Source organism: Sebastes fasciatus, chromosome 13 (assembly GCF_043250625.1).
Source record: "Sebastes fasciatus isolate fSebFas1 chromosome 13, fSebFas1.pri, whole genome shotgun sequence".
Taxonomy (NCBI): domain Eukaryota; kingdom Metazoa; phylum Chordata; class Actinopteri; order Perciformes; family Sebastidae; genus Sebastes; species Sebastes fasciatus.
Genome location: NC_133807.1, coordinates 21,256,321 through 21,268,686, shown reverse-complemented (window position 1 = coordinate 21,268,686; position 12,366 = coordinate 21,256,321). Strand labels below are relative to the sequence as shown.

Here is a 12,366-nt window from a genome sequence, read left to right as displayed (position 1 = left end):
AAATGTAACTCTAATGCAGCAGGAGGAGGTGGACAGGAAAGCTATTAAGGCTAAGCGAGGGCCTGGGGTCCACTCAAGTTTTACACTCCTACTCAGGGCTGCACCGTATGTATCCCTGATACACTCTCTCTCACACACACACACACACACACACACACGCACATCCTCTCAACCTCCTGTTCCAGCTCCGTTCCGTCTGAACTCTTTCTCAGCGCTGAGATGAGCAGACTCAAGGAAACGGTTCATTTAAATGTACATAATTTGCTCTCGGAGGCTCACTCTTGGTCTCACTGTTCCCCTGTGGCGCCACAGAGAAACAGCCCTGGAGAGACTGACAGAGAGAGAAAAGATTTTATCCTGGAAGAATCCAGTGGCCTGGACAGAGACACAGGCTGGTAAAAGCCAGGCCGAGTGAGAGCGTCAGGTACGCTGGACATTTATCCCCTGGAGACTTTGATGCCAACACGTGTTTTCATCTTGTCTAGCCACCAGATCCCTGTTAGACCTTTTTAAATGTGACAACATAAACATTGTATTAAGGGCCCCTTTGTATTTCCTCTTTGTTAATGTAGTAGCTGACAGGAAGTGAACTTGGACCAAAACTGTTGCCCTAGCAACAGAATGGCAATGAAAAGATCTATACTGGAATAGCCCAAACACAACGCGGTACATTTACCACAGTAAGGTGTAAAGAAATTGGCATCTAATAAATTTTTTTTATCAAGTGATTAATGATTTAAAGCTGCAATAGGCAGAACGTTTTTGGCATCATTGGGGGAAAATTCCATAATAACCTTTCAACATATTGTAATTCAAGCGTTCTGAGAGAAAACTAGACTTCTGCACCTCCTCATGTTTACAGGCTTAAGATATTCTAGCCCGTGACGGGAGACTTTGACCAATCACAGGTCATGTCATTGAGAGAGCGTTCCTATTGGCTGTGCTCCGGCTGGTGGGCGGTGCTTGGTATTTCTTCAACTGATCTCAACATGGCTGCCGGGTCACAAACTCTCTCATTTTACAGCTAAACAGTACACTACAAGATGATCCTGATTCATGTTTGATCCGCGCTGCCTAGTTTGACCGTTTGGTCGGAGTTCGCAAGTGATGGCTTTCATAGACGGAACAGCGTGTTTTGAGTTCATGGAAGTTAATTGTAACATTTTGGTCACCTAAGAATGTCTTATTCAGCGTTCTGTTGTACGTCACTTCTGGTTACAAAAACACAAGATGGCGAAGACCACAATGCCGAACTTGAGGCTTCAAAATGACAGTCCTTAAACCAATGAGTGAAGTCACAGTGACAACGTCCACTTCTTACATAGAGTCTGGATTTAAGTCATTTTTCAAGCAAATATGTCAAAACAAATTGCTGTTTTCAGTCTCTAAATTATGAAGATTTCCTGTTTTTCTCTGCTATGCGTCATTATAAATTGAATATCTTCGGGTTTTGGACTTTTGGTTGGACAAAACGAGGCATCTGGGACGTGACTTTGGACTCTTGGAAACTGGGATTTTTCACAATTCTCTGACATTTTATAAACTGAATGATTAATCAAGAAAATAATGTGAAATTAAGCAACATGCGTTAGTTGCAGCATTACAATGTACAATCGGGAATTTGCACCTACGACACATCTATTAAAAAAGGAAAAACCATCAGGTAGCAAGGTGAAAAGAGGAAGACAGGAAAGAGGGGAATTAGAAGAGAGTGAGAAGCGATTTGGCCTTTGTCAAAGTCAACACTTGGCCTTTTGCGGATCAGGAGGTGATTGTGTTAACTAGTGTGTTGTCAGAGTGTGTGAGATGCACACTGTCAGAATTACCGCCAGACGTCAGAATATCAGTCATCTGTTTGCTCGTCTCTGTGTGTGTGAGGGTTTTCATAACCTCTGGATTTATACAGGCTCAGTCTTTACACTAACGCTGACCCGTATTAGCCGGGGGAGTGGCGGAGCTTTGAGCATTTGTCTGTTCTCCAAGAACAAAGTAAACAAAGCAAACAAATCCTCATAATTGATTCTATTTGGGCTGAGTCAACTCATATCAAATAATGAGTAAACAACAGAGAAGGATTTGAGGGATAAAAGACGTGCTTTTTGTACATCTTGTCAGCATGACTTTCTGTCATTGTGATCGGAGATAAAACATCTGACAATACGAGCAAGATTGTGGACAAATGACCTTGAAATGAAGTTGAACATACGGCAGGTATATTTGTTGGACTTAAGACCCAAGGAAGTGAGGGGGGAAAAATAAATGTGTTTGTAAGTGAAAAGGTTCAAGAGTTAATGTGCTGGTTCACTGCTCACAACTCTGCAAGGTACGGCTGAAATAAAACATAAAGCAGAAGAAAAGTACCCTCTAATGTTCTGTCAAACATTCAGACTTCTCTCCCCTGAGCAGAAAGAAATATATAGCCCACTCACCGTGTTCGGACTGGTGAGGGTGTGCAATTTAAAAAGAAAAAGTCAGTTTGGTCAGTTTTCCATCGTTTTGTATCACTGCTCATGTTTTTATAACAGACAGGAGCCTCTCTGCTCTGACCTGCTCTGCTTTGCTTCAAAAAAGTGAAAGAAACCAAAAAAAGTGTTAACGTCTGTCTGTCTGTCATCTCTCGAGGCTGCTTCACATTAAACGTTTGGAGACTTTTCATGTGAAGCACTGAAAGGTTAATGTTGACTGAATCACAGAGCAGCAACCAACTAATTCCTTGATAGATAAAAACTAGTCTACATCTACATTTGATCTGTTTTAGATATTTCAACAAAGACGTTAAAGTGAGGTACTTATTCCTGTTTGAACTACAAACCTCATTTTCTGCTCATTTTCAGGTTCATACTTGTATTTGGGGTTTTTACTAGAACATGTTTAAATGATTTAATGTTTGAAAAACACATTATTTTTCTCATACTGTCTGTCTGAATATACCTGTATTCACCCTCTGTCTAAGAGCGAATCAGAGTGAAATTTATTCTGTTGGTTTGTTTTCTATTTAGTCGGTTTCACAGTGCACAAATTAAAACCTACAAAATGAAAACAAATATTTGCTGAGGGGCGTTTATGAAGAAGCAAATTCATCTTTTTTCATCTCGAGAGTTGCCACTTCTGTGCAGGGAATCGCGGCCTTTGATATATTTATGTCAGTGTTTTCACTTTGACTCGGCACTGATCTACTGTGCGCATGAATCCCTTCTCCTCCAGTTTATCTCCAATGACTTTATAAACGTCACTATATTGTTGGACTTTATTTAGCATATTCTGTACGATCTCTTCGGTCCAGGTCTGTCCTCTCTCACTCCTGTTAACCTGTCGTTTACCTGTGTCCATCTCAACAAATGCCCTCATTCATCGCAAGCGGTCTCAGACTGGTTCTTTTGGTCGGCATCAGAGTACGATTACTGCGTTCACAACTGCCCAAACGAACCGCACCAGAGTTTGATTAAAACAAACTAAATGTTGGCTTGTGAAAGCGCCCTAAAATACTGCATTTTAGCGCCTGTCTCTTTAAGAACCCCTCCTGAAAAAGCCCAGTCTGCTCTGATTGCGAGAAAAATATGGTGCACCTTTGCAAAGGTAGATCTCAAGCTGTGGGTGATCTATTCTAATGAGCCTGCATGTGACATAGGAAAGGGAGCCAAATCTGAATGGCTTCTGATCTAGGCAGCCCACAAAAAAACTGACTGGGTTGTCTTCTTTCACAGTTTGTGGGTTAGTAGGCACTCCAGATACCCAAAGGTATGTGCACAAGCACTGAAAAGTAAGTTTTTCATGACATTTCCCCTTTCACATGCCACATCTTTAATATAAATATTCATTGAATGAGGAGTGCATTTTCTTAAGACAAAACATCAGGCGAATAACTGCTCCATTACTTCTTCCATTAAAAGCCTTACATTTTGTGGCTGTTTACATTCTTTATTGCTAATGTTTCCAATTGGCTTGTGAAAGCTGCAGAACAAGGTTTGTCTTCACAGTTCACACTCTCTCAGGACTTTCATGTATCTTTACAATTAAAGAGAAAAATAAGTTACAGATTGGGGCTTTGATAGTGTTATCATTTCACTTTATAGAAACAAAGAGGACGCAGCAAAAGCAATAACCTTTTCTACCTATGCGGATATGTTTGTGTCCAGGGACGTACAGTATATTACTGTAAAAGGCGCTTGGCCAATTAATGAAGATTCATTACCTCCGTTTGCAGCTTTAGGGCCCCACATCAGAGAAACATGCGGCTGTTCTCTCTGTAAAGATGATACATGATAATAATAATCTGGAGATGATTGAACCAAGCTCTCTTTATCATTGGTGGAAGTAAAATGTAAAAGTTCACACATCGGGGTTGTGGAGCATGCAGTGGTTGAGAAGTCCACTCACAGGACTAACACATATAGACAGGTAACAGACACAGGGATGACATACACACTCCACACAGAAAAGTCCCACTGCTCGCATTAAAGAATACAAATGTTTAAGAAGCCAGATGGTGTAGATGTGTAAATGTGTCTCACAGTTATAATTAAATCTGCAATAAGCAATTTGTAGTAAAAAAGCGTCTTTGATGTTCATCCATCTATTGTGACCGGTTTGCCTGATTGTTGTTACTGTGACCGTAGACAGTAGAGCTTCGATTCTCTGCCCGAACCCGATTGGGCCCAACCGGACCCGACTCCCTGGTACTCCTGACTCCCGCCTCTCATTAATGAGGAGAAATGTTATGCAATCTCCATTTAATATATAATATATATACAGTATATATATATGACAGTTTTTGGGCAGTGCTGAACATTTGGTGGGAGAAGGAGCATGTCGGAGATCGTGTCACACTTACACTTACACTTACTGCACTTAAGCTTATAATATATATATATATATATGTATATATATATATATATTATTCATTTTTTTTTTTTATTTATTCTGTTTTTCAATCGTGCTTGGACAGAAACTTTGCAGGTTCATGTGGTCGGGCCTGATTTTTTTGGGTAGCCCTACACTAAAATGATAAACTTCTCCATATATTTACCATACATAAATATATATTTATATATGTAATATATTTACGGAAGAAAGAAAAGATAGCTGCGGGCTGTGATTGGTTGTTCCTCGTCACATGACGTTACATGACAACAGTATTTTTATCTTGCAGCCGTCACGCCGTGAAAAATACGTGCTTGGGAACGCTTGCACGTCGCGACAGCGTCGATCCCGCACTCCCTGTTCAGGGAACGTCAGTTAAGGGAACTTCCCTCGACAAAATTCCTCCATTCGGAAAACCCTGCAACGTCACCAACGCTGACATCACTTCTTCCGTGCGTTGGTATGCTAACTTAAACTGCTCAGATACCTGTCGCTGCTACTGTTGAAATTTTACACTACTGAAATAAAATATTGAACATCTCCTGCCGGGACCCTGAATTAATAGTTAGATATCAATAACATTATCGTTAACCTCAGCAGCGAGCGAATGTCTCCAGACCGCAACGCCGGCTGCAGCATGAGTGCTTACAGCAGCTAATATTATATATACATTATATATTAATATTCAGTTCTTCCATACACAGTTGACAATTCCCTTTGAACTGAGCATTTTTACTCCCTACAGTAGGAATCTTACTTAACATGACTGAATACCTTGTGCAGTCCACTTCGCAGGGAACTACAAGGCGTTTGGAATGCACCCTGTGATTATATCATACAAGTGCTTCTATATTTCAGGTCCCTCAGCATGAGGTAGATGGATCCAATGTAATTGAACCTAACTGCCAGTTTCAACTTTGCTAGAGTGTCAATACTGCCACTTTGTTTGACCTTGGTTGGACCAACCAAGCTGCACTGAAAGGTTTTACATGTAACTGCGGCCTTAGGGTGGGCTCACTGTTGACTGATCAACAGGAAAGACCACAGAGACCCCGAATGTTCCCTTAAATAGCTTTCACCTCCTTCCATCTGCCCACTTCCCTCAGGTTACTTTCTGAACAACTCTCGAATCCTCACCAACAACCTGGTTCTGAAATATGTTTCAGATCGTTTGCTTAGTTTGGTGTTTCTTATTCATATATACTGAATGATCACAGTCACTGGCAGAGTCTAATTAAGATATGTAGGAGTGTTATTGTCTCAATACAGAGCCTTTTTTTTAGAGCACACTTCTGTATATTTAGCTCAATTAGCTGTAGCAAATAAGCTGGCCTTTGGCTGAAGCACTCTAGTCCTTGCCAAACTTTGCCGGCTGTCATGGCAACGGGTGACACTCTGACATTTTCAGTCGGGTGCGTTTATCACCTCACACCCTCCCTGCTATGTACGCCTCTGACATTTTGGAAGGGATGTAGCTGGCACTGGATACAGAAGCTGCTCTGCTGCTGGCTTAGGAGCCTCTGTTGGTGTCTGTATGTGTTTGTTAATGAACAAGATTTATTGTATGTTTGTTCGCTCATGTATGTAGATCAATGATGACATGTGAGTTGTCCCCTTTGGAGCTAATTTTTCACTTAAGCAGTTGCATTTTCATGCCAAGTGTTGAATAAAAAAAAATAAAAAAAATCTGAATAAATAGTTGTACCATGTAAGTTATCCATTATGGAAACATTATGAATAACTCAGTCGCGTTTGAATGATTCATCTTATCTCATATTGGATCCATGTGTGAAAAAAATATCTATTCTATTAATGTGTTCGTATGCGTGTATGCAGACCTTGTGCTTAAGCCTCCAGCCCAGTAATTGAAAATTGAATAGAACAGTGAAGTTGTTGGCTCATGGCTCATGGCCTAATTTGGCAGATGGCTCACTGAATCTCTCCGTGGAACCATTCCCTTAAGTGTGTGTGTGAGAGTGTGTGTATTTCTGCTTGTGTAAGTCCTCGGAGACAAAGACTCCTCAAAGCGTCCTCTTAACGACTCAAGTTTACATCAGGATCAGCACTGGAAGTTGGAAGCCAGATACAGGTGAGGGGTATTGTTGTTGGTTTATTTGTTTGCCTCCCCCGTGGTCTCCTTCACCTTGCAGGTTATTTCGTCTGTTTATTTGAAAGGTTGTCTTATTCCCAGCCAATCTCCAGGTTAATGTATTCAGTTGAGGAGATGTCATTGGACATTTGTTGTTGCCTCTGCAAATGTACTTGTGTTCAGTATCTGTGAAAGCAGCCCATCTATTCAGATTATCCCCAGTTAGAAAACAGTTCAACCATGTCCTCTTGTGCAGGTGTGCTCTTGTATTTCTTGCATTGTGAATTTGAGTTTTAGAACTTGTGAGGTAAGAATTAGGTTTAGCCTCCAGTTCGGAAAAGTGAAGCCAATACAGAAGTGCTTTAAACTTGCATTCTTTCTAATAGCCAGCAGGGGGCGACTCCTCTGGTTGCAAAAAGAAGTCTGATTGTATATAAGTCTAAGAGAAAATGACCCTACTTCTCACTTGATTTATTACCTCAGTAAACATTGTAAACATGAGTTTATGGTCTCAATTGCTGGTTTCAAGTCTTCTCCAATACAGCATGATGTTCATTTAGAGTCAAATAGACCGTAAAGCAGGGTATGCTTTAGGGCGTGGCTACCTTGTGATTGACAGGTCACTACCACGGCGTTGTCCGGTCTGGGAGTTGTCCGTGTTTTCGTCTTACAACTTTAACTCTTTCACAGTGTGTTTTCAGTTCATGAAAGTTAATTGTCGCCTAAAAATATGTTATTCAGCGTTTGGTTGTACTTGGCTCCACCCTCTCGAGTCACATCTGGTTGCAAAAAAACAAGATGGCAACGGCCAAAATGCCGAACTCGAGGCTTCAAAACGTCAGTCCACAAACCAATGGGTCACGGTGACTACGTCTACTTCTTCTATACAGTCTGTGGTTTAGGTTAAGGGTTCGGGTTATGTAATTGGTAGAGTTGTTCCGATATCGATACCAGTATCAGATATGCGTCCAATACTGCCCAAAATTCAAGATCAGGTATTGGTGAGTACGCCAGTCTATGCACCGATCCAATACCATTATTTATTAACCTAGAAAAAAATCAACTTGTTTAACCAGAAATCAAAAATGTATTTGTTCATGCTTTACCTGAGCTTGGCCATACAACAAAGATAGGAATCATATCACATCTTTACATGGTCAGTAATAAAGAGCTGTTAAATGATAATAATAACAGCGAGAATAAAGATAAAGATACTGCAAGTTCAGGTATCGGAATCGGTATCAGGAAGGAAAATAATGTATCGTAACATCTAGTAATTGGGATATTTCTGATGTATCGCAACTTGGTTCTTAGTTTTGTGTTAATAGTCTTAGTCGATCATTTCTATGTTCTGAAATCTGGAACATCATGACAACATAGTCCTATGTACAGGGCAAGAAACATGAGCCATCAGATGATCAGACAGGTTGTGAACCAGCCAACTCTTTGGCCAGATTATCTAAACCACTTTATTTGGAGGGTCAAACTGAAAGTGAATGAAATGTTGGTGATGGATGGATGTTTACAACGGACATTTTGGGCATTTGCCTTCGTTTTCACTTAATAATGGGGTTTGTCTAAAACGTGGATGCTCATGTTGTAGTTCTTCATGTCGTCTCTTTTCCAGATCTCAGCAATTAACTTGTTGAGAGAGACACAAAGAGAGAGAGAGAGAGAGGACTGTGTGTTATCTGAACATATGGTATTAGAAAAGAATAATGGAATTGTCGTTCCAAACCCCCAAACCCTCTTAAATTGGCACGTCTCCAGAGGTCCTTTCACGCCTCTAAATAACACTACAAACAATTCATTGTTATAGCACAAAGGGAGGTGTGAGATGCATGTAGGCATGTGGCTCTGTGTGTGAGCGAATGTTTGTGCACATGCACTTGTGCAGACAGCTGCATGCCTTTCACTTCAGCCTGAAATGTGTTTTATCTATCTATTAGTTCATTTCTACTCATGTCGTGCAAGAGCTCACGTTTGTATGTGAATGTGTTGGCGGGCTCATCGCGGCTTCCTCCGTGTCTTTATTTAGGCAAACTTGTGCTGTCGGGAGCAGGTTGTGTGTGAGCGTCTCCCAGCGCGCCTCGCAGCCAATGCTCCACACTGACACGTGTCTGTATGTGTTAATCACAGATGTCTATTTCTCCCCCTCTCTGGCCTCCAGACCTCCCATGGCTCTCTCCCTGCCTCCCTGCCCGGAGCGAGCGCAACACAGGTGACACAAGGCGGCATGACTAGCATGCCACACATCCATCAGGCTGCGAGAAGCAGCAGGAGAGAGCGAACTGAGTTAAATTTGGGGAGCTATTACTCAGTACAAGCAGACTGCTCAAAAGTTATGCAAGAATCTGGTGGCTTTTATATTTCATCAGAAGTTTGGCACGGTTACGTGTTTCCCGGTTGCACTGTCTCGCTCAGATGTCTTGGAAAGTGTTTGTGTATTATTCACAATATCTTAATTCGCCAGCTAAGGTGACTGCTTCTCTTACTTGTCAATATTTATTTTATCTGCATGCTAATGTCTGAAATACACCGTGTAATGGCCTATCCTGGCTGAGTGGGAGTAATGTGGAGGGTAATATCTCCTCTTTGACATCTGCCTTCTGCAATTCTGACCTTATCCACCTCGCCGCAGGCCCTGTAGCTCTGTCTGATGTCCGCTCACGCAAACACCACTGCTCTCCGCACACACGCGCACACATACAGATTCGCTGCAATTAGAGTCATATGGTGTGAGCTTACTGCCTCCCACGATTCTAACCAATAAGGTCATTTTGTAGATGAAGAAAAACAAATACTTACATTTCTGCAAGTTGAACATTTCGAATGCACTCCACAACCCCGTCTTTTCCTTGAACCAAACAGTACATTTAATCTGTTTTATACTGTATTCAGTGTCCTCATCTTTCCCCATCGCTGTTGTTTTCCTCTGCGTCCTTTTATTTCCAATTTGTATGAGAAGTGAAATGTGAAGCAGGTGAAGTCGTGGATGTTGTTTTAGATAATGGAACAGATCTACAACATTATCAAAATGATGGAACAATAACCAGAGCACTTAATACTGTATATAAAAAGCAAAACAGTATTTTTACATATTTGTGGTCCTCATTCTGCACAAACTTTGGCTGCTGTTTGCCTACAAAGATGTTTGTTTGTCTTAGCTACATAATTGAATACCATTAATGTAGCAGGCGCTGCCTCACAGCCAAGAAATGGTTTGATCTTTGTTTAAAGTGTGTCAGCTTTTTAGCCCTATTAGTAGTTTGTTCTTCTTTGGGGTGTGTGCACAGCGCTAGGGAGGCAGCACTTTAAAAGGTCACTAATGCACGCAGCCTGCTGAAGGGAAAAAAAGGCATGTTGGATGTTTGTTTGTGCTTTTTTATCTCTCTTTACAGTGAGTTCTCTGGAGATGCGGCACTAGAACATGTGAGGATAGCATGGTGTTTTCACTGTGAGAGAGGAGGAGATGCCGAATGAGAGAAACATTTACCGAATTGCATCCTGTCTGTTTCTGCCTGCAGCGTGTAGGGGCCAGCGCAGGCCGTGATCAGACATTTACAAAGAACAAAAGTACAAGGGGTTTAGAGCGCAAGACAGCAGTTGTGGCAAGTTAAAGTCAGAAAAAATAATGAGGGTCAGAGGTGTCTGAAGTTCTGCGAGTTAACTTTCGTTCTGTTGTGGACAGGAATATGTTGTTGCAGTGTTAAAGGACTGTATACAAGGCAGTGGAGCGGCGAGGGTGGGGGTCACGGTGTCACACGGTCCGAGGGCGAGCCTGCAGATAAGAGCCCGGGCGCTCAGCTCGGCCGCCTCCCCCGGCGCAGGGAGTGACTGCAGAGTACACCTGGCCTGGCAGCTTCAGACCATCCAGGGACAACTGGGAAAGGCTTCCACCTCGGCCGCTACCCAAACTGACAAAGGGAATCATGTGCGAGTCGTAGGAGCAAACAGAGCAAGGTTGACAGTGTTAATGTGTGACTGCGTTATCATGCAGAGGTGTCTGTGTGTATATGTTTATGTGTGTGTGCGTATAGGAGAGGCTCTGGGGCGGCAGGAGGAGGCCGGTCTGCTAACAGCTGTCTGCTTTTCTAACCTTTGTGTTTGTCATACCAGGTTAAAGGCAGGACACAGTAAGGAGAAAAGAAAATAGGTGAAAAAAGGAAGTGAGAGGGAAAAGGTCAGATTTGAACATAGAAAGAAAATGATGGTGCTACATATAGAGTGAGTGCAACTATAAAGTTATCACTGTGGATGGAAACCTTTTGTAAACCTTAAAGCTACAGTCGGTAACTTTAATAATAAATAACTTTTTGTCATATTTGCTCAAACTGTCACTATACGTGGACAGTAGTACGAGACAGATACTGCCTCCTTTTAGTGCTCCTAATGGCATTTGCAAGTTTCTGCTGCGCCTGAAGAAAAACAACCAATCGGAGTCGAGGAGTCTCTAAAGCAGATCAATCACTGCTCGCAAAGCTTGTGGACTCAATTCAAACGGTCAATAGACAGCGCTGATCAAATATGAATCAATATTCTGTTACTGTAATGCCTACTTCTCGCCTAAAATGTTTTCAGAAACATATTTTAGTCACAGTATGTACTCTGTATCTAACCTGTGTGAGAGAATTATTGTAGGGGCGGGACTACGGGGGTAAGTGCTGGCAATCTGATGTGTGCATTTATTTTACTAATTTATTTATTTTTATTTGTTTATATTTATTTGATTATTATTTTTTATTTTAAATGTATTATATTTTTATATATTTCTTATTTAGTATGTATTTATTTAACTAATTATTATAATTTTTTCCCCCGTGTTTTTTGAATGCTTTATTTTTCAATTTACAGTTACTATCTGTTATTAGGGCTTTCAAAGTTATTAGGGCTGTCAAAGTTAAAACTGTAAACGCAGTTTTAAAGCTAGAGTGAAGATACTGATATGAAACTAGAAAACCTAAGGAATCCATTGGTGCCAACCGTGTCATACTAGCTTGTCAGGAAACTGGCATGGCCATTTTCAAAGGGGTCCCTTGACCTGAAAATGGGTTCTATGGATACCCACAAGTCTCCCCTTTACAGACATGCACACTTTATGATAATCAAATGCAGTTTGGGGAAAGTCATAGTCAAGTCAAAACACCGACACACTGACAGCTGTCTCCCCTTCAGGTACATTTTGAACAGATAAAACATCTGTGATTAATTTGCGATTAATAGCGATTAACTATGGACAATCATGCGATTAATCGTGATGAAATATTTTAATCAATTGACAGCCCTAGTTATATGTACATATCACTTTACTTGTTATGGTTTAGGTCATTTTTCTTCAGCAAACAATAAAAAGCATGATTCGAAAAAAACAATTAGTGTACTATTAAGCTGTAAAATGAAAAAGTTTGTGACTCGCT

At 41.2% G+C, this 12,366-nt stretch overlaps 1 long non-coding RNA gene across 2 annotated transcripts in view; it reads left to right on the top strand.

The window, feature by feature from the left end:
- The window catches only part of LOC141780758 (uncharacterized), a 114,572-nt gene that overhangs the window by 73,348 nt on the left and 28,858 nt on the right, over positions 1-12,366 (top strand). The gene's annotated exons all lie outside the window — the stretch shown is intronic.